Genomic DNA, 20,901 nt, shown 5'->3' on the forward strand with positions numbered 1-20,901 from the left:
CAGGATCGTAACTTACCACCCAGAAGAGAGTTCTTGCAGCACCAGAAAAGCTGTCCCTCTGATTTGAGCTTTTCATCTCCCAGAGCCTTCAGAAACCAATCTATGCTGTTGGTGAGCCAGCCATTTTAGTCAACAAACAAATTAAATAGTGAGTAGGAAATATTTAAAATGAAAGTAAAACGTTGAAATTTGAGTATTTAATACAAAAAATACAAATTTGAACAGTTAGGGCAACACAGGGGAAGTGAGCAGTAGGTTAAAATGTTAAATATGGCAGTGTTTGAGTTCTCACCAAGAAGCCTGGGCAGATATTTAAAGAAAGTGGCATTTGAGCTAGTATTCACAGGGAGAGGGAATGGACAAATAAGAACATAGTAGCTCCCACTATTTGGAAGTCTGAGGCAGCAGGATTTCTGTAAGTTCAAAGCCATCTGGAACTATATGACAGCTAGATAGTGAGTTCCAGGCCAGTGTGGGCTAAAGAGTGGGACCAATCTCAGAAAAAAAAATAAGCAAAGAAGAAAAGATCCTCACATGGGATCCGGCAGAGACTATTCTAAGAATATCCCTGTTCTAAAGTAAAATTCTAACTCAAGGCAATTTTGGTAAGCCCCACATGCTAAAATGGGGACCCTTTTTGCCTCAATCAAATTTCTCTTTTGAAATCTTGCTTTGGGTCAGAGTAATTCTGTCTCTAAAAGACAAAAGAGATAGAATAAGAGAGTTAAGCTGTAGCCCTTGGGCCCTGCCTAGGCTTGAAGTCAGTCAGAGGGGGCCAGGGATATTGGGGAGTGAAGGAAAAAACAGAATCCAGGCTTCCCCTTGAATCTGTGGTAAAGGACTTGGCTAAGAAAAGGAAGCACCACAGTGCCCAATGCAACCTCAAGATAGGAGGAGAATGTTGGAAATTAAAAACTACAACAATGACTTCAGCAAATCTGTAGGCAGGGCTGGGAGCAGAAGTCCTGGGGCCACAACATATCAAATATTTTAAAGGAAACTATTTAAAAGAGAAATTTTTTCCACATTAAAAAAAAATGGGTTTTATGTGTACATTGGAAGAAAATTGGGTTTTGTTTGAAATTTTAGGCACTCTGATAATGGAACAACTGTATGAGAAGATTAATATTGATCGAATTATGCAGTTTATCACTATGCTTATCCTCATTTTACTATTTAAAAAGATAGTTGATTTAAGTGCCAGGATGACAGCTTTAGAAAAACTTGTTAAACCTGTAAAAATTCAGACAGAAGAAATTAACAGTGAAGTTGTTTCAAGTTTGGATCATAAGGTTACAGAAAGAAAGCCTGTTTTCACACAGTCACCCTTAATTTATCCTGTAACCATACAGAAGTTGTCTGATCAAATGATTACACAAAATATTTGGCCTCCAATTGAAATGTTGGATTTAAAAAAGGTTTAAGGAGGTAATAGTATCTTATGGCATGCATTCCCCATATGTAAAGCAAATGTTAAACTCTTGGTCAACATATAATAGGATTGTACCACAGGACTGGCGGGAGCTGGCACAAGCTGTTCTTGAACCCAGCCAGAGGCTTCAATTGCTAACTTGGTTTAAGGATGAAGCTAAAAACACAAAAACAATGGAGGGATAAAGGAATACAAGTTTGCCAGGATCAGCTTATTGGAGAAGGCCAATATGCTTCAGTACAAACACAATGTTTATATGATGTCCAAACCCTAATTTTATGTCGAACGGCAGCCTTGAATGCATGGGTCAGAGTTGAGGAACCAGGAAAAAAACCTGAGTCATTTACAAAGTTTATGCAAGGCCCAAAAGAATCTTTCACAGTCTTTTTACAAAGACTGACTTCAGCAGCAATGAGAATGGTCTTGGATTCAGAAGCTAGTAAGATAATAATTGAATCTTTGGCCTTTGAGAATGTGAATGCAGCGTGCAAAAGAATAATCAGGCCGTTAAAGGCAAAATCTGCACCTTTGGAAGATTGGATTAGAGACACAGTTAATGTTGAGGCTCATGAGCATGATGATATGTGGGTAGGAGAAGCAATTTCAAAAGGTTTGAGGAGTGTTAGATGTTTTGGATGTGGAAAGCAAGGACATTTGAAAAGGGACTGTAAACAGTTCATTCCTAGAAACAATGTTTCTTCAAGGAACAATGGCAACAGAATGCCCCTTCCTTCTGGAGTATGCAGAAGGTGTGGTAAGGGAAAACACTGGACCAATGAATGTAGATCAACAAAGGACAGACAGGGTAATCCTTGGCCTCAGTTTTTGGGAAACTCCAAGAGGGGCCTGATGCAGGCCCCCATAGCAAATCTAGTTCAAACCTTTCCTGCAGCCGTAGAGAAAACCCCTGCTCAGAGCGATTAAATAACCAAATGCCTATTGGAATAAATCATGCTGGTCAGGATGATGAAACAGAGAGAATAGAAAATTCAGGAGAAAACATAAAGAAAAATTTTTGGCAAACTTCTATTAATGAACAGAGACTAAAATTAACGATAAAAATAAACAGTGTTTTGTTGTCTGGTCTGGTAGACACAGGTGTGGATGTTACCATAATTGCACCAGAATTTTGGCATCCAACTTGGCCTCTTCAGGAGGTAAAAGTTCAACTGTTAGGAATTGGGACATTATCTCAGGTGAAACAGAGTGCAAGATGGCTCGAATGTATAGGTCCAGAAGGACAGAGAGGAAAATTAAAACCATATGTGGCTAACATAGCTATGAACCTGTGCCCTCTTGAGCCAAGTCAAGGCTTGGCTCTGGCTTCCTTAAGCTCCCACCACATGCATTGGCTTTACAGGCAGGGTCCCTGTTCGGCAGGGCAGGCCTGAGTTGTTTGTAGCACCGGCTTTAAGCAAGCAGCTCACTGTTAGTCCAGCCTGAGGCCAAGCAGACCTGGGCCGGGGCTAGGGAGCCAACCACTCCGACTAGGGAGCCGCCCCAAGTGGTTTTTAATGGATTCTTGTCACATTGGGCACCAGATGTAGATGTAACCAAATGTCTTATTAAAATAAGAAACACAGAACCAATGTAAAAGAGAAAGCCAAGAGCTCAGAGCTCAGAGCTAAAACCTTACCTCCTGCAGTGCTGCTACCTCCCCAAAAGAGTGCTACTTCCTGTGTGTCTGTCTTTAAATAGTCTTTCTGTTCTGCCTTCTCATTGGTTGTAAACCCAAACACATGACTTCCTCGTCACTGCCTGTAAGTGCCGCCCTCCAGGTCTTAAAGGCATATGTCTCCAATGCTGGCTGTATCCCTGAACACACAGAGATCTACCTAGCTCTTCTACCAAATGCTGGGATTAAAGGCGTGTGCCACCATACCACCACCACCACCACACTTTTGCTATGGCTCTAATAGCTCTGACCCCTGGGCAACTTTATTTATTAACATACAATGAAAATCACATTTCAGTACAAATAAAATACCACCATAGCACTGACCCTGGGGAGCAAATTTATTTGGCCGAGAGAATGAGATTTTGAAACCAACTTTGGTTCCAGTGGAAACACAGTGAAAAGTTCGAACTGTAAAGTATTAGTTATGTCTTAAACAATGAGTGTGCCTGTTTTCACTGTACATTACAGACATTTTAATAACATGCATAAATCTGTCTTTGCTAAAACTGTGCCTGCCAGTTTGACAAACTAACATGATAGATGTTATGCTGTAACTAAAGGTGCCTATACCTAGACAGTCTGTTGTCCCTACTCTTCCTTGTCTGCTGTGATTTCAAAGCAAGGCACACAATACTTGTTCCTCAGTACTTCTGCATTTGCAGAAACTCCACAAACCAGAACTCAGCTTTCTTCAGGTCCTCACTAGAGTCTGTGTTTTGTTAATGCATAAAGCTTACTTGCAGGGCTGGTGAATGTCTTTCTCTTCTAGAGCCTGAGGAAACTCATGATTATAATAAGATTGAGTGTGCTGTTGGGTCAGGCTGGGAAGATAATTCAGTAGATAAAGTGTTTGCTGTAAAATCATTACAGCTTGAATGTGGTTGATATGTTGTGCACCCCAATAAACTTATCTGGGGGTCATAGAACAGAACAGCCATAATATTAAACATAGAGGTTAGGCAGTGGTAGCACATGCCTTTAATCCTAGCATTCCAGAGGCAGAGATCTGTCTGGATTTCTGTGAGTTCAAGGCCACACTGGAAACAACCAGGCATGGTGACTCACGCCTTTAATCTCAGGAAGTGATGGCAGGAAGCAGAAAGTATACGAGGCATGAGCACCAGGAACTAGAGCCTGGTTAAGCTTTTAGGCTTTTGAGCAGCAGTTCAGCTGAGATTCATGTGGATGAGGACTCAGAAGCTTCCAGTCTGAGGAAACAGGATCAGCTGAAGAATTGGCAAAGTGAGGTGGCTGTGACTTGTTCTGCTTCTCTGATCTTCCAGCATTCACCCCAATACCTGGCTCTGGGTTTGTTTTTATTAATAAGATTTAAGATTCATGGTACATCTGAGTTCAGATCCTCACAACCAACATAAAAAGTTGGGTATAGCATCATTGTATCTCAAAAAAGAAAAAAAAAAATGTGAAAATATATCAAATGTCAAACTCTGGCTTTGACACGTGCTCTCATAGACAAACAGTCATAGATCTTACACATACAAACACACATACGCACACACACCTATGCACACATACACATCAGGCTAACAATAATTGATAGTTTCCTCAGTATCATCTTGTGGTATATTTTTTAAGTGTGTAAGAATTAATATATAGCAGTAAGTAGTGAATGATTCAATACATTTTTATTGGAATGTTAATTAAAAGGTGTATTGAAGTTGGGGATTTATGGTGTCAGTACAAACTGGCTTTTGTTCCTGCTCTCTCTAGATTTTATTTTATTCTATTTTTTCTAAATCTTTCTATGCTGTGTAGCAGGCCTTTCAGGAAACAGCTGCTTTGAGAGAAGTGAAAGATTAGATATATTAAAAATGAGAACATGTCTTAATATAAAAAAGAATGGGCTTATTTTTCTTGGAAACAAATTGAGAAAGTGTGTCAAAGTTAATGTGGCAGATGGCAGGAGGCATTTGGGATTTCAGGATTAGTTGTAAGGGACATTCTGAAGAAAATCAAATTCGCCTTCAAGGTGAATGCAATGCCCCTCTCTTTCCTCTTCTTTATCATCCTGCCTCTACTATAATCCACTCTCAAAAAAGGACCTATAATCAGGCTTTTATAACTTCATAACTCCTTAGGATTTCAAAATAGGATGCCATTTCTCTGAAGAATAATTACAATTTAAATAGGAGGGGGGTGATACCTTCATTTAAAAATAATTATAAAACAATCCACTGAGTTTATATGTAAGACTTGGGATTTTTATTGTTTTTTTTTCCTTGTGGTTGCACTTTGATCTTTATTTTTTGCATCTATTTTACATTAAAAGAACTGTATAGTCCTCATTATTGCAACATGATGAGATTCTTATTGGCTTTAATTAACCTGCTTTATTCCTTCTCAACTCCACAATTAATTTGCCTCAATTGGTTAGCAAATGAAAAGTTGTAAGTGCAAAAGTTGCATGTTGCTCTGATTATTGACCATTTGATTCTTGTGCTTCAAATAGAAACAGCAACAGACATAGATGATAATTTCATATTGCGCAGCAAACATCACCAATTTTTCCTTGAAGACATTGTTCCAGGAATGTTTTTTTTTAAGGTATTACTATTGGTTTTGTGGAAAATGTCAGATAGAATAGGAAGATAGTAATCTAGCATATTTGAATTCGGGGACTCGGGGATTTAGCAACAAAAATAAATCTTTACTTAAGAAAATGACAAATTGCTGTGAGAGGGATAGAGTTGAATTGCTGAACTTGGCAACATTGGCAGTGGTTGCTTAGAATAAATGCTTTTAAAAAGCTTTTTATTTTGATTAGTCACTGTAGCCACATCAAAATCAGAATTCTTAATTTTTATAAGCCTGGAAATATGCATGGAACTTTTCTCCTACCTTCAACCTCCCAACATACTGGAGACATGCTTTGTAGAAGCAGCATGACAGAAAATTACACTTATCAAACATCTGAAAGCCTTGCATCAAAGTCTGAAATAAATTACGTTTTCCTTTTCCCAACAAAGAACAACAAAAGGACAATGTGGGGGGAGCTAAGTGAAGCAAATGAGTGTGTGGTTGGACTGTGGTCCTCAGATACCATATTGAAGTTAACCTGATTGTCTCTTTCCCGCTAGTGTCCTGTGAGCAACTCCTGGGGCTGGTCGTGCATGCAGATGCTTCTGTGAGGTTTTGCATATGAGAGTCCATGAGAGAGAAAATGTCTTTTGTTGCTTTGGAAACATCATTTTAACCTCTTTGCATCTGAAATTTTCTGAGAAAAACATCCACTTAATCTCACAATGGCCTCATAGGAACAATTTAATAGTTCCACTAAAAGCCTATAAGGGCTCTCAAGGTAGAAGATGCAGTTTGTAAAGGCGTCCCCAGACTCTGTCAATCTTAATTTAAGGAATTGCAAGCCTCAGGGGTTCATTTACCAAGCCATCAGTTGCAGAGAACAGGAGGCAGGAATACTTCTGAAGAAGTTGTTAAAATGTTAGTCAAATCATGACCAGGAAAATCATGTTGACTCTGTTTGATGAAAGTAAGGTGTAGGCTCAGTATAGACTATTTAACTTCCATACCTTAAATGACAACCATTTAGGGGAGTATCCCTGAGGTGCCATTGAAATGACCTTTGGAGCAGCTTCTCTTCTTCTGTATGTTACTTTGAGTTATGGAACTTGTAGGACCAGTGTTGGCAGACTTCTGGAAGATTCAATGTGGGCATCTGGTTATTCTCATATGTCCCTCATAGAGAACCTGCATCTCAGAGGCTCTGTGCCATATGAAGCTCTTGGGTAGAGCATCACTTGGGGGTCAGTTACTCCAGTGGTCCTTGTTATTAAGGCAGGTATGTTTTGCCATTGATATGTGTCTTAGTCAATATTCTGTAACTGTGAGGAGACACCATGACCAAGACAACTCTTATAAATGGAAGCATTCAACTGGTGCTTGCTCACAGTTTCAAAGGTTTAATCCATATCACCATGCCAACAAGCATGGTGTCAGGCAAGAATGGTGCTGGGAAAGTAGCTGAATGCTGCATCCTGATCCATAAACCAAGAGGGGGGGGGGATGATGGGGAACTGGGCCTGATATGAGCTTCTGGCACATCAAAGCCCCATCCCCGGTGACACACTTCCTACAATAAGGCCACAGACTACACACCTCATAATCCTTCTAGCTCTTTTAAGAGTTGCACTCTCTGGTGACTAAGCATTCAGATATATGACCCTGTGAGGGCCATTCTTACTCACACAACCACAGTGTTTATTTTAATGAGCTTTAATAATTCTTTAATGCATTGTTAACACATAAGTAAGATGAATATGACTGATGATCTTTTTAATGAATGATGTAAGATTCTTGTTCACTTGCTGATCCCAAACAACTCTATAAAAAATGGCAAAACCCTTTAGAATAATGATGGATGGGAGGAAGTTGATCCACATGTGGTAATGGGATCATGGGTTATGGGATGTTTACTAACAATCAGCTGTTAGAGTTATAGTTCTTTACTGATAGCAATTCAGTTATACTATGTGAGAAGCACTACCATTAATTTGAATGTTTTGTATTATATCATTGCATTGCTGTGAAATTCTTTTTTAATTTTTTTTTCATTTTTAAATACCAACTACAGTTCCTCTTCCCTCCCCTCCTCCCTCCCTTCATCTCACCTGCCCCACCTCCACACCCTTTCCACTCATCAGAGAATGTAAGGCCTCCCATGGGGAATCAACTAAGTCTGACACATCAAGTTGAGGCTGGACCAAATTCCTGCCCCCTGCATCAAGGCTGAATAAGGGAATGGACTCCAAAAAGCCACTTCATGCACCTGGGATAATCCTGTTCCCACTGCCAGGGGCCCCTCAAAGAGACCAAGGCACTCATCTGTCACTCACATTCAGAAGGCCTAGATCAGTCCACTGCAGGTTTACCAGCCATCAATCTAGGGTCCATGATCTGTCTCTGTGGGTTTCCCCATCATGACCTTGTGCCCTTTGCTCGTATAATCCCTCCTCTCTCTCTTAACTGGACTTTGGGTGCTTGGCTCAGGGTCTAGCTGTGGACCTCTGCATCTGCTTCCATTAGTTACTGGATGAAGTCTCTGTGATGACAACTAGGGTAGTCACCACTCTGATTACAGGAGAAGGCCAGTTCAGGCACTAGGAGTCTTATCTTGGGTCATCTTTTTGGATTCCTGGGAATTTTCCTAGTACCAGGTTTCTCCCTAACCCTATAATGGTTCATTCTATCAAGATAGCTCTTTCATTGTTCTCCCTCTCTGTCCCTGCCTCTACTCTACCATCCCATTTCCTCATGTTCTCATCCCCCATCCCATCCCCTCCCCACCACCCTCTCCCAGTTTTCCCAGGAGATCTTATCTATTTCCCTCTCCCAGGGTGATTTATGCTTGTCCTTCTTAGGGGCCTTCCTTGTTACTTAGTTTCTCTGGGGTTGTGGATTGTAGTCTGTGGTTGTGGATTGTAGTCTGGTTATCCTTGGTTTTACATCTAATATCCACTTATGAGTGAATACATACCATATTTGTCCTTCTGGGGATGGGTTACTTCACTCAGGATGATTTTTTTTTCTAGTTTCATCCATTTGCCTGCAAATTTTATGATGTCATTGTTTTTTAACAACTGAGTAATACTCCATTGTGTAAATGTACCACATTGTTTTAAGCCAATCTTTCGTTTCAGGGCATCCAAATAATTGGTTTCAGGTTGTTTCCAGGTTCTGGCTATTGCAAATAATGCTGCCATGAACATATGAACATAATTGAGTAAGTGTCCTTGTGGTATGATTGAACATCCCTTGGGTATATGCCCAAGAGTGGTATAGCTGGGTCTTGAGGTAGATTGACTCCTGATTTTCTGAGGAACCACAGATTTCCACAGTGTCTTGTATGTTTGCACTCCCACCAGCAGTGGAGGAGGAGTGTTCCCCATAATGAAACAACAGAGTACTTTTAAAGTTGACATGTAAATGTACAAGGGTACAACCAACTCTGGGGACATTTTATTAAAGTGCAAGTATCATATAAATAACTATCTTTTTTTAGCTATATAAGATGCTCTGGGGTAGAAATAAGTACAAATGTTTTTGAGTTCCCAAACACTACTCAAAGTGTTTTATTTTTAAAATTCACAATAGATTTTTATTACCTTGTTGGCTGCAAATTTGTCTTTTTTTCTCTCTATTGTTAATTTTCAATGCTCAAGTTTCCAAGTTTTTCCACTTATGCTTTTTAAAAAGTATTTTCTGGGCTGGAGAGTTGTCACAGCCATTAGCACACTGGTAGCTCTGGCAAAGAAAGCAATTTCAGTTCCCAGCACCTACTTGGTGGGTAAGGAATGTCTGTCCTTCCAGTCTCAGGGGATCCGATGCCCTCTTCTGGCCTTTATAGGAACCCATGTGGTACACAGACATACATGCAGTCAAAACGTGTGCACACACAGAAATAAAAAATTTATCAAAGTATGTCCTGGATTTGGTATTAGAGTTCAAACTGAAAAGACAGCAACAGTAATTTAAAAAAAAAAAAAAACTAAAATATTACATTTACAAAAAGCAAAGAAAAATTTGATATAAAAATTTAAATCTGCCTTTTACTTATAATGTCCATATAAAACCAAGTTGATCAAATCTATATTTGAAGGTCTTTTTTGTTTATAAAGACAAATACCAGAAATGTTAAATTCCTGTGTCTGTAACAGAAAAAAAAAAATGCAGTGAGGCTGGGCTACTACTGTAGCTCAAATGTTAAAAAGTCTTATTAATAAAAAGCCCGGAGCCTGATATTGGAGTAAATGCTGAAAGATCAGAGAGACAAACAAACAAGCCATTGCCACATCTTCTTACTTCTAGGACTCCTCAGCCTGAAAATCCTTTAGTTCCTGTCTCTTCACACCGTATATACCTTTCTCCACCCTGCTGTATCACTTCCTGTTTCAACCTCTCTAGTGCTGGGATTAAAGGGATGTGCCACCATTGCTTGGCTGTGTTTCTCTCCAAACTGAGTCAATCTCATGTAGTCCAGGGTGGCTTTGAACTCAAAGATCCAGATGGATCTCTGCCTCCTGAGTGCTAGGGTTAAAGATGTGTGTGTGCCTCTACTGCTTGGCATCTATGTTTAATCTAGTGGATTGTTCTGTTCTCTTCAGGCAAACTCTATTAGGGTACACAATATATCATCACAGACCACTATTATAGTAATTAAAATCCTTGGACTTTACCATAAAGTGTCCACTTACTCCTTGGCATTAAGCACTCAGTGTAGTGTTGGATTTGAGGCAAGTACATGCGTGAATAACATATGGCATTTAGGGCAAAGCTCTAGAGTGCCATTTCAAATTCAAACCCTTAAAGGAGTGAAGCCTTCTAGATTTTAGACATACTAGTGAAGTAAGCATAAATGGAGTTTGCTATAACTTCTATATCCTAATATTTTCTCTTTATAATAGAAGCAAGAGATAGAAGAAAACCCAAATGGCTTGTTTATTCATTCAACAAATATTGACTGAAAGTGGTGCTGAAGACTAATGACTTTCCTTCTTTCTTTCTTTCTTTCTTTCTTTCTTTCTTTCTTTCTTTTCTTTCTGTTTTCTTTTTTTTTTTTTTTTTTTTTGAGGGGATATACATTGTTATGGTTTGGGCATAAAATGGCCTCACAGATTTGTGTGTTGAAAACTGTGTCCCAGTCTGTGGCACTGTTGAGATGCCACCTCACCTGTGGTTTGAAACAAGCTATTAGAAGTGCTCTGGTAAGAGGAAGCATGTTGCTGCACTTGCTTTTAAAGGATATAACTTGTTGCTGGGCCCTCCCTGTCTGTCTTCACATCTGGCTGCCCTAGAGTGAGTGGTTTGGCTTTACCATGTCATTCCACCCTGATATTTTGACCTTGCCCTAGGCCTCAAGCAATCAAGCCAGATAATCATGGGCAGAATCTCTGAAAATGTGGCAAAAATGTCTTTCTCCCCTTACTTTGTTTTCTCACAGAACTGAAAGCTCACTCAGACCCTCTCATTAAAGAAATGAAATTGGTCAATTTTCCCCCCTGGGTACCATTATGAGAAACACTATGAAGAAAAGAAAAAGAAGAGATGAGCCAGTGGAATAGGGTGCCTCAACATTAAGGGTGTGGATTTTCAGGAGAAAGATGGGCAGAGCAAATGAAAGAGCCTGAGGAAAACACAGTGTGTTCTAGGGATATGTTCATTATGCTGCTCCTCAAAAAGAAGTGTAGGGCCTTAGATACAGTTCTACAGGACTTTACTTCTCTGTAACATACAAAAAGATTCTATTAACTGTTAATGTTAAGGTTGTAGGCTGAGTGTTGTGATGTGTTCTGGTAATCCCAGCACCCAGAGGCTAATGTAGAAAGGCAGAGAATTAGAGGACAAGTTGGGCTATACAGAAACCCCGGCCAAGTAGAATTAAGATTATTAATTACTGACATCTGTAGTGTGGCAAATATCCTCTTCACAATCCTCCTTCCTATGCAAGCATGGGCTTATTTAATGTTTATAAAAAGAGTGACTACGCCTATTGAGTGTTTATGGTAAGTAGTTAGGAAAAGTTCAAGTGTGTATGGTTTAAATTGACACCTGCAGAGGAGCTGCCTTGTTTATCCCTTTCACTTGATTAATCTTGCGAGGCTTCACTGATTCTTGGTCACTTGAAAAAGGTAACAAAAATAAGTTGAGTGTTAAATTGGTATTGTGTTAGGCATTTTAAAGTCTCAAATAGCTGAGAATTCATGGAATTATGTTAACAATAATAGCTCAGGACTAAACATGCTTTACAGTGATACCTGTCCATCATTTCAGCAGAGCAGCCACAATTCCCAACACGAATCGCATGCTTCAACTAAACTAGCCCATTACCCTTCCCCTACTGTACATTAAGTTACCTCACATCTAAACAAAGTACCCTCATGAAAATGATCAGTCGTTTTCTCTTCTGTAAGAGCTTGTTCAGTCTTCATGAGATCATCACTCTCTAACTCATACCAGAGTTTTATTTCTTCCTGATTTCCAATTTCAAAGACTAGAGAAAATGCTCTTTGCTCCATCTACTGTGAGAATGAAGATCATTCTGAGCAAACAGACTGCTGGCATTCTAGAAAATGTTGCCATCACTCTAGAGGGCCACACAGATTTCATGAAGGGCCCCAGAGGAACCAGGCCAAGTATCTTCAGTCAAATCAAATGTAAAGGTGAGTCTTCTTGGAAGTAAAAGAAGAGGCTGCAGGTTGACAAACCGGGAGGAAACAGAAAGAAAATGGCTACTATATGAAATATCAGTAGTTGCGTTCCGAACACACCCTGTGGTGCCACACTGGGCTTTCATTAGGTCTGTGTGTGCTCCCTTACCTACCTATGTAGTTATTCAAGAGAATGGGTCTTTGTTTGAAATCTGAAATTTCTTTGGTGAAAAATACATCCTTAGGTTGGATGTGAGGATAGGTGTTACTTGTCCTTTTTCTCAAGCCCAAAAGATGAGTTAATTCTTGAAGAAAATCATATTGAACTTGGCTCAAATTTAGCAACTTCAATTCAGCAAGCCACAAGAGTTCATAACAAGGCAATCAGAAAGTTTTTGGATGGATCTATGTGTCTGAAAAAGAAACAGTACTCAACAGGCTGATGAGTAAGACCTCAGTTACTCAGCTCCAGAAGTAAGATCCTGTATTATAAGTACACTTCATGACACTTTGGGAACAAATGAAATGATTCTATTGTAAAATAATTATGCAGATTCTACAATGTCATTCCATATTCTTGGATGCCTCTCACATGAATAAGACTTACTTTGTTCACCCTCATTGCATTGTACCTAGATTTAAAATATACTATATATTTTTGTTATGTAGGTAAGTTTCATTTATATGGTACACCCCTACATATCCTATGTATTCTTACCCACTTTACACTTTAATTTTCTGCTTAGTCTTTAAATTCTTAAATACTTTTGTTTCATAGTCATTGCTGAAAGAATGCATGTTGCTGGGTTGTGAAAGATAACAGACAGAGACTTCAGGATAATATCCAAGCAACAGAAGTGCTGCATCATCACCAAAAACTTTCAGGATGCCTGTGTTAGTATGGAGTGGCTATAATTCCATAGCAGATTAATTGCGTCCAATCATGAAGAAGTTAAAATACTCTCGGAATGTGGAGCTATACTTGAATAACAATGAAGTTTTTCTTTTAATTCAGTGCCAAGTTCAAAGATTGAGTGTCTTCTATTGCTCAGTTGCCCTTATTTATTTGGTGGTTATCATTTCTTAAGACTGTGAAGAACATTGAATTGGAGTGGATACAATTCCAGCCTACAGTAGACATTGTGGAATTAGTTATAAGTAGCCAAAGATTACATATTATATATGATAATATATCAACCATGAAAGTAAGCACCAGCCTGTTTTCAGGATCTCTGAATAAACTGTCTCAAAGGCACCAGCCTTGTCTGTTCTCTTTGATTACTTTTCATGGGACAACAAAGCTTCAGACTGTTTGGCACCTAAGATAAGCTTTTTTTTCTCATTAACCAGATGTAAGGATAAAGAAAAAATAGAAGGAAAATGGCCTATCAGAAAGGAATAGAATCTTTCAATTTTTGTAATGGAGGGTTTAATTAAATTAAGCTGCATATATGAAGTGTAATTCATACAGCTGAAAGAGAATACATATATATATATATATATATATATATATATGTCAATATAGAGGTATATTAATGTCACTAATATGTATTGTACGAACAAAGCAAGTTCAGATAAGTGTATGATATGCTACCATCTATAAGTTAAAAAGGAATGTCAAGGCTCCAGTATATGTGCAAAGGATATGTTGGGAAGTCTATGGTTAGGCTGGCTGTGTTTGGTAGGGAAGAGAGGATGAAAGCAAATATGTAAGAGGGAAAGTTTTCACAAAATTCACTTTCTAGGCAATCTATCTCCTAAACTTTGAACCATGGGACTATAGTAACTTAATAGCTATTTTTAAAAATAAAAGTAGAGGAACTAAGAAAACTAAGTTTATCTAGGTGTGATGAAGCCAATGGAAGTTTTTTTTTTTTCTTCTTCTTTGTGTATTTGTTTTGAAAGCAATAATGGACATAGCAAGGCTTTAGAAGCCTATCTGAGAAAACATCGTGAAAGTTCCTCCAGTTGATTTTCTGGCCACAAATTTGTCAATACTGGGTTATAGAAGTGTGACTAGAGGATCCCATGGAAATGGAATAACATACAATTCTCTATGGAAACGCAGGAGAGTAAAATGTATAATGCTGATAGAACTGATTATGAGATATTTGGTCTATGCAAAGTTTGAACATTGTTGGCAAAGAAAATTGAGCATTGGAAAATTACCTAGAAGTCATCAATAACTCTTTATGGGCCTGCACTGATGTACCCACCTCACAGAAGAACTGTTTTTCCATATGATCATCATACTTAAAGAACTTTGCTTCTTTTTACTGTTTATGCCAGTGGTATATAATAGTGTAAAGTATATAGAAATTTAATATTTTCAAATGATATAAAAGAAGGGATAAACTACACAAAATTAAAAATTGCCTAGGTTTAGGTTTAGATGCAGTCTGGTGCTCTGTAAAGTGTATACCTATCACTCTGAAGCCACTAGAAAAATCATAAAGTGAATTTCTGAATTTATTAGGGAAAAGAGTTAGCATTTCAGAAAGGAAACTTGTGTTGATGAAAACAAATTGAAATAAACACACTTTATGAGACCAGAAAATATGTAAACATATGCAATGACATTCACAAAATACATATTCTTATTCATTAAACATACAAATATTATCATTTCTAGGGGTATACTCCAGTAGGAACTTATCAGGTCTTTATTTCCTCATGCCAGAAATAAACAATACCAACAAATAGTGCACAATTCTAGTAGCACATGTTGTAACAGAATATAGATAAAATAATGATGTTTCTTGAGTTTTATATAGCAGATGTGCTGGACAGTAGAGATCATTATCCCACATCATCAAATTGTAACAATATGGATTTTTGTTGCATGGCATATATTGTGAACATCTAATTTCATCTCCTAAACAATACTATGTTTGAAGCAAATGACTGGATTAGACTCCAAAGATTAGATAGTATAAGACTATGGAAGCTTTATTTGTGCCCACTACTGTACTGACTGTATTTAAAAGTAAATATGGAATCATTAAACATTGAGAGACAAAATCATAATAAGCTGCCATTAAAGGAAATTGGTAAGGAAGCTGATATTACTAGGCTATAGTTTTATCACAAAAGCAGAAATGTCAATGAACTAGAAGAGATAAAAATTCCAATAACAAATCTTGGTAAATCCAACATGGTAGATTAAGCAAAAAATGAATTTTAATATAGCATGATTGGAGAGAGAAAATTATTCAGAAAAACTTTTCAAATTTAATCCATATTAAATTGTATTACTATTAAATCATGTCTTAGTAAGTATCTAACAGCAGCAAGTAGGTTAACACATTGTAATATTCATAATCTATGTACCCCTGGTTGTAGTATTTACTAATTTTAAATAGTATGTGAATAATAATTATTTAGTTTATTTTAAAAATCAGGCAACCATAATTGTCTACCAATGACAAGTCTTTAGTAAAAGTCTTTATATGGGTTTTTCTAACAATTTACTTTAGATTGGATGCAATATCAGTAACAGAAATCAATTTTTTATCATTCTGATGACTTGAAGTCTGGAGTCAGGGAGCCAGAAAAATCAGGCCAATTTATAGGCTCCAGATTGCTGACTTATCCTTATATTCTTACCTGATAAAAAGCACAAGAAAGCTCTCCATGATTCCTATCATCAGTCACACTTATGAAAGCACCACATTCATGGACTGATAGCATCCAAAAGCCACCCGACCATAAATGTGTGTGGTTACATTGAAGTCAGGATGGAAATGCTTCAGTTAGGTGTGTGGGGCACAACCCCATAGTCCACAATTATAGAATTAAATTTTATTCAAAATGTTTCCTTTTTCAAACATGGTTTTCTTTATTGTTTTATCATCCTTGGATAATAAATTTGTTTACTACAGAAGAACTACCTTTTTAAGGATCATCATATTCCAGGTTTGGAAATGAATGTCATGCACCAAAATGCATTCTAAAACAGCATTAAATGGTTTATTATGAATACAGTTTACAAATGTTTTGAGAGATAGCATATGGTGCTATGTATTTTCCAAATTTTATATAAAGAAATCACAAAGAAAATGTTTAGTAGAATTTAGTCATTATATTTTTCATGAACTAAGTACATCAAGATAAATTCATATTTTTCAAGTACATCAAAATAAATTCAAAGACAAATTAGTATAAAATGCATCTGTGAAGCCGGGCGGTGGTGGCGCATGCCTTTAATCCCAGCACTGGGGAGGCAGAGCCAGGCAGATCTCTGTGAGTTTAAGGCCAGCCTGGACTACCAAGTGAGTTCCAGGAAAGGCGCAAAGCTACACAGAGTAACCCTGTCTCGAAAAACAAACAAACAAACAAACAAACAAACAAACAAAAAAGCATCTGTGAAGATTGTCAATGATTTATTTGCATAGGAAATTAATTAGTCTGTCTCATTCTCTCCTAGATACTTTAAACAAAGAATGTATTACAGCCTTACTGGTAACCTTTTATTCTCAGAAAAAAGAGGACATTTTGGGACTTTTACTATAATAAGTGAAAGAATGGATATCCACTAACTGACTTGGGGATGATGGTGGGAGAACAGCATCTTGGGAGGAAAACTTCAACTTAAGATACATTTAATAACACTCAGATGCAGAGAGTTCTTATAAATCAATACAAAAAAATATCAACACTTGGAAAAATAGGAACTCTATCATGTAATTAATTTTAAACTATCCATCTAAAACCAGCTCCCACCTGAGTGGGAATAAAAGAGAGTCTGCTCTGGATCCAAATATGAATGACTATGCCTCAGGAACATGGATTCAGGCTACACAAAACACAATGTTCTACTGTAGCAACCAATTTATAATTTTTTTAAAATTACAGACCACAAGGAAGTCATGAACAAAGGCATTTTCAGATACAGTGGTGGAAATATCAGGTAGGCGGGTTAGGGGAGAGCAGAGACGTCTCTGCTAGAGCTTCAGATACTGTCTGACGACATTCTGAGTTTTTGGATTGCTGGAGTCTGTTGGTCTGTTAGGTTTATAAAACCCATAATGTTTCAGATGCTAGTCACAAGGATGTCAATTCAGATGCAGAAGTGGACAATGAATGGCTGCTAAGATGGCTAAAGGTATCTCAAGGTAATTTGGCTTTAAATCTGTAACTTTGAAACTCTCAGTAATAATGACTTTCTAATCAGTAACTTAGCCTTGCACTTTCTTTAATGCAGTTTCCTTATTTCTGGGGACTTCAATGTCAAATGGCTACAATGCACATAATAAAATCTAATCTTACCTGGAATAAAATTGAAATTAAATGACATATATGAAGCAGTTATTTTATACACACACACACACACACACACACACACACACACACACACATATAAAATCAAGCACTTTTCTAAAATAAAAACTGGCATATTAATACATAACAAATAACTAAAAATTCTTCCCTGTAGGAAATTGCATTTTAGTGGAGGGTGAAAAATAATAATTATAAGTAAGGAAAATATACGTTGTATATTTTTAATCATTTCATCGTTTCTCATTTCCCTTTCCTCCCTCCAAACCCTCCCATATATTTGCCTCCTTGTTCTCTTTCAAACTCATGGCCTCTTTCATTATTTGTTGTTTTGTATATGCAGGTATATGTATAAATATACATATTCCTGTCTAATCTGCTCAGTCTGTATCATGATACTTGTGTGCATGTTTCAGGTCTGATCATTTCATATTGGGTACATGGTTTGTATTCTCTTCCCTGGGGAAGACTATTTTTCCCACCATCAGAATACTTTATTTGCCTGTAGTTATTTGTGTAGGGTTGAAGTCTCCTGTGTTATTCTTGTCTGCTTTGGCATGTCTACTGCTACTGCCCTTGTTCAGCTCATGTTTAGGCATACATGTTAGTGAGACTTGGTGTATGTCGCTTCTGACATTTCTGGAAAACATAATCTTTCTGCCTACTCTTCTGCAATGATCCCTCAACTCAGGTGAAGAAGTTCTTGTGTATCTGTATCTATTGGGATTGGCTCAACAACTTGGTATTTTGATTTGTTGTGGTTATATAAAATGGTCTCTATTGCAAAGAGAAGTTCTCTTCGTGAGGGGTAAGGACTACACTTGTCAGTGGATACAATGACACATATGTATAATGTAGTTAGGGATTATGCTGGTTTAATAAAAGGTTGTTGTAGGTTCTCCTCCAGGATCCATGACTTCGTTATCACTGAGTAGTTGGGTAGGTTTCCAGTACATGCATGATTTTCCTCTTATTGAGCAGGTACAGTTACTATTGTAAACAAAAGCAGGGGAGATAGATGGGAAATATTGATGTTATAATTGTACCAACAGTATAGAATCTTCTATTAATATCCCCAATGGAGACCTTTCTAAGAGGAAAATAATAAAACAACAACATTGAATTTAAGCTTTAGAAATGAGACAGCAGACATGTCATACGGAAAGCCAGCTTGAAGCATCAGCAAGTGCAGATATTTTGATATGAAAATCTGTCTGGCCAGTGAATAAGACATCCACTGTGGCTATAGTAGTATAATTTGATGTGGAAAAATAAAGGATGACATTGAAAAAGCTAAGGGGTGAATCAATTACAAGTCACATGATCTTTACAGTTAAGAAAAAAGAACATGAACTCAGAAACGTGAGTAAGATTTGGATGGCTTAGACTAAGGAAGGGTTCCTCTATATAAAAACTTCTTCTACATAAAGTATAAAATGAATGAGGTCAAGTACAAAATCCACCTGTCACTTAGGAGATTAAGATAGAAAGATCAATGTCGGTAGTAGCTTTTCAAGAGCATGTGAGGATATATTGGAAGGTAGATCTAGTAGGATGTCCTGACTCTCAGATGTGGAAAATGAGAAAAAATATCAGAATATCTCTCAAAGCCTACTCAAGACAAATTATTGTTCCTGCCCTTTGTAATGTTTTCCAGTAAAACATACATCCAAGCACCAGCCAGACATAAGTGAAACAGTATTTCCTTCAAAGCTGTGTGCTGTTTGCACAGCTCTTTGTACCATGCTCTTTTCATGTTTAAACACAAGCTCTAGTTTTAATTTACACAAACCCATATGAAATATTGCTTACATAGAAGTCATTTCAGTTACGAAGCATTTTCTCTATCTGATTAAATATATAACCTAAGATGTCTTTTCCGTGGATCCTTTTTTGTTTTGTTTTGTTGTTTTTTTCGAGACAGGGTTTCTCTGTGTAGCTTTGGTGCCTTTCCTGGAACTCACTCTGTAGACCAGGCTGGCCTCGAACTCACAGAGATCCACCTGCCTCTGCCTCCCGTGTGCTGGGATTAACAGCGTGCACCACCACTGCCTGGCATAAATCGCATATTTTTTTAACCTAGATATTCTAGATAAACTAGGCACATCCCACTGAAATCATTCTGAAGAAGGACCACCTTCCACTAGTAAATACCAATTGTTGTACTAGGAATTTCAATGAGGCATTTACACAGAGATCTAACTGTGCTATCTCTTCCCAGAATAATTAAAGGAGTAGATTTTATACCTTTTGCGAATCCTTACTTTCCAAAAGAATCAAATGTGACTTTCAAAAGTTTCTCCTAAAGACATAGAATGATAGAGTATCCATCAACTGCAATAGGGACACCAGTCAGGTGGGCAGACCCTGCTCAGTGAAAAAGGATAGAAATCCAGTTTTCATGGTCATATTTGAAGCACAGATTATGTATTCAGGTAGAGACATCAGTTCAGTAATTGCTGTGGGACACTAGAATTCAGGAAGTTATCTGGAACCTTGGTATAAATTTGGGAATCATTAGCATATAAATAGTATTTAAAATCGTGAGATAGGAAGTGATCACCAGAAGATTGAGAACAGATTGAAAAAAGAAACTTAAAATAGGAATCCTAGAATAAATAAATAGAAAAGGTAAAGTATTAATCATCTGAGTATTAAATATATTTAGGATTTAATTAGAAATTGTATACACCATCCATGAAATAATCACAGAACTGAGTAAGGATGTTTTTACTTGTATTTCCTATTCATAATAAGATACTTAAAAAAATCAAATGATAGAAAATAATTGATCTTGTGAACAAAAACATAGAAACAAAGTAAAATAGACCCAAAATCATTTAATTTTAAAAACACCTCAAACACATTTTTTACATAGATACTTTGTTTTAATTGGGAGAGTTTTCCAAATGTTAGAAAGGGATTATTCATATGTGCCAAGCTTTCAGGAATTAAATATATTGTACATATAAAATAAGTGAAACAGATAAAAGTATTAGAATAGATCAAGTTTTCATAGAAAGTTTTAAAATAGCTCAACATTTCAAAAGCATAAAAGAAGTTTGATCATTAAATATAATGTAATCTTTACTTAAAATTATTTCTATTATTGTAGACATTTATATCTTCATCATTCCTGTTTCATGGGTTCTTTTAAACTGAAAACATCTTCAAAACTAACAAGTATTTTATGAGCAACTTTTTAGACATTTAAACCACATTACAAAGTAGAGATAAAATTTGTAAACAATCTAAACAGCATCATTGTTTATAAAAAATTTTTCATAATATGTTTTCTGATTATCTTTTTGTCTTTTCTTTAATTATGAGAT

The 20,901-nt window shown here is 37.1% G+C and overlaps 1 protein-coding gene and 1 pseudogene across 4 annotated transcripts in view; both read left to right on the forward strand.

Annotated features, from left to right (window-relative positions):
• Positions 1–20,901, forward strand: part of B3galt1 (beta-1,3-galactosyltransferase 1) — a 577,829-nt gene that overhangs the window by 201,079 nt on the left and 355,849 nt on the right. The gene's annotated exons all lie outside the window — the stretch shown is intronic.
• LOC114701816 lies at positions 10,683–13,797 on the forward strand (annotated as a pseudogene).

The sequence above is a fragment of the Peromyscus leucopus genome, chromosome 4 (assembly GCF_004664715.2).
Source record: "Peromyscus leucopus breed LL Stock chromosome 4, UCI_PerLeu_2.1, whole genome shotgun sequence".
NCBI lineage: Eukaryota > Metazoa > Chordata > Mammalia > Rodentia > Cricetidae > Peromyscus > Peromyscus leucopus.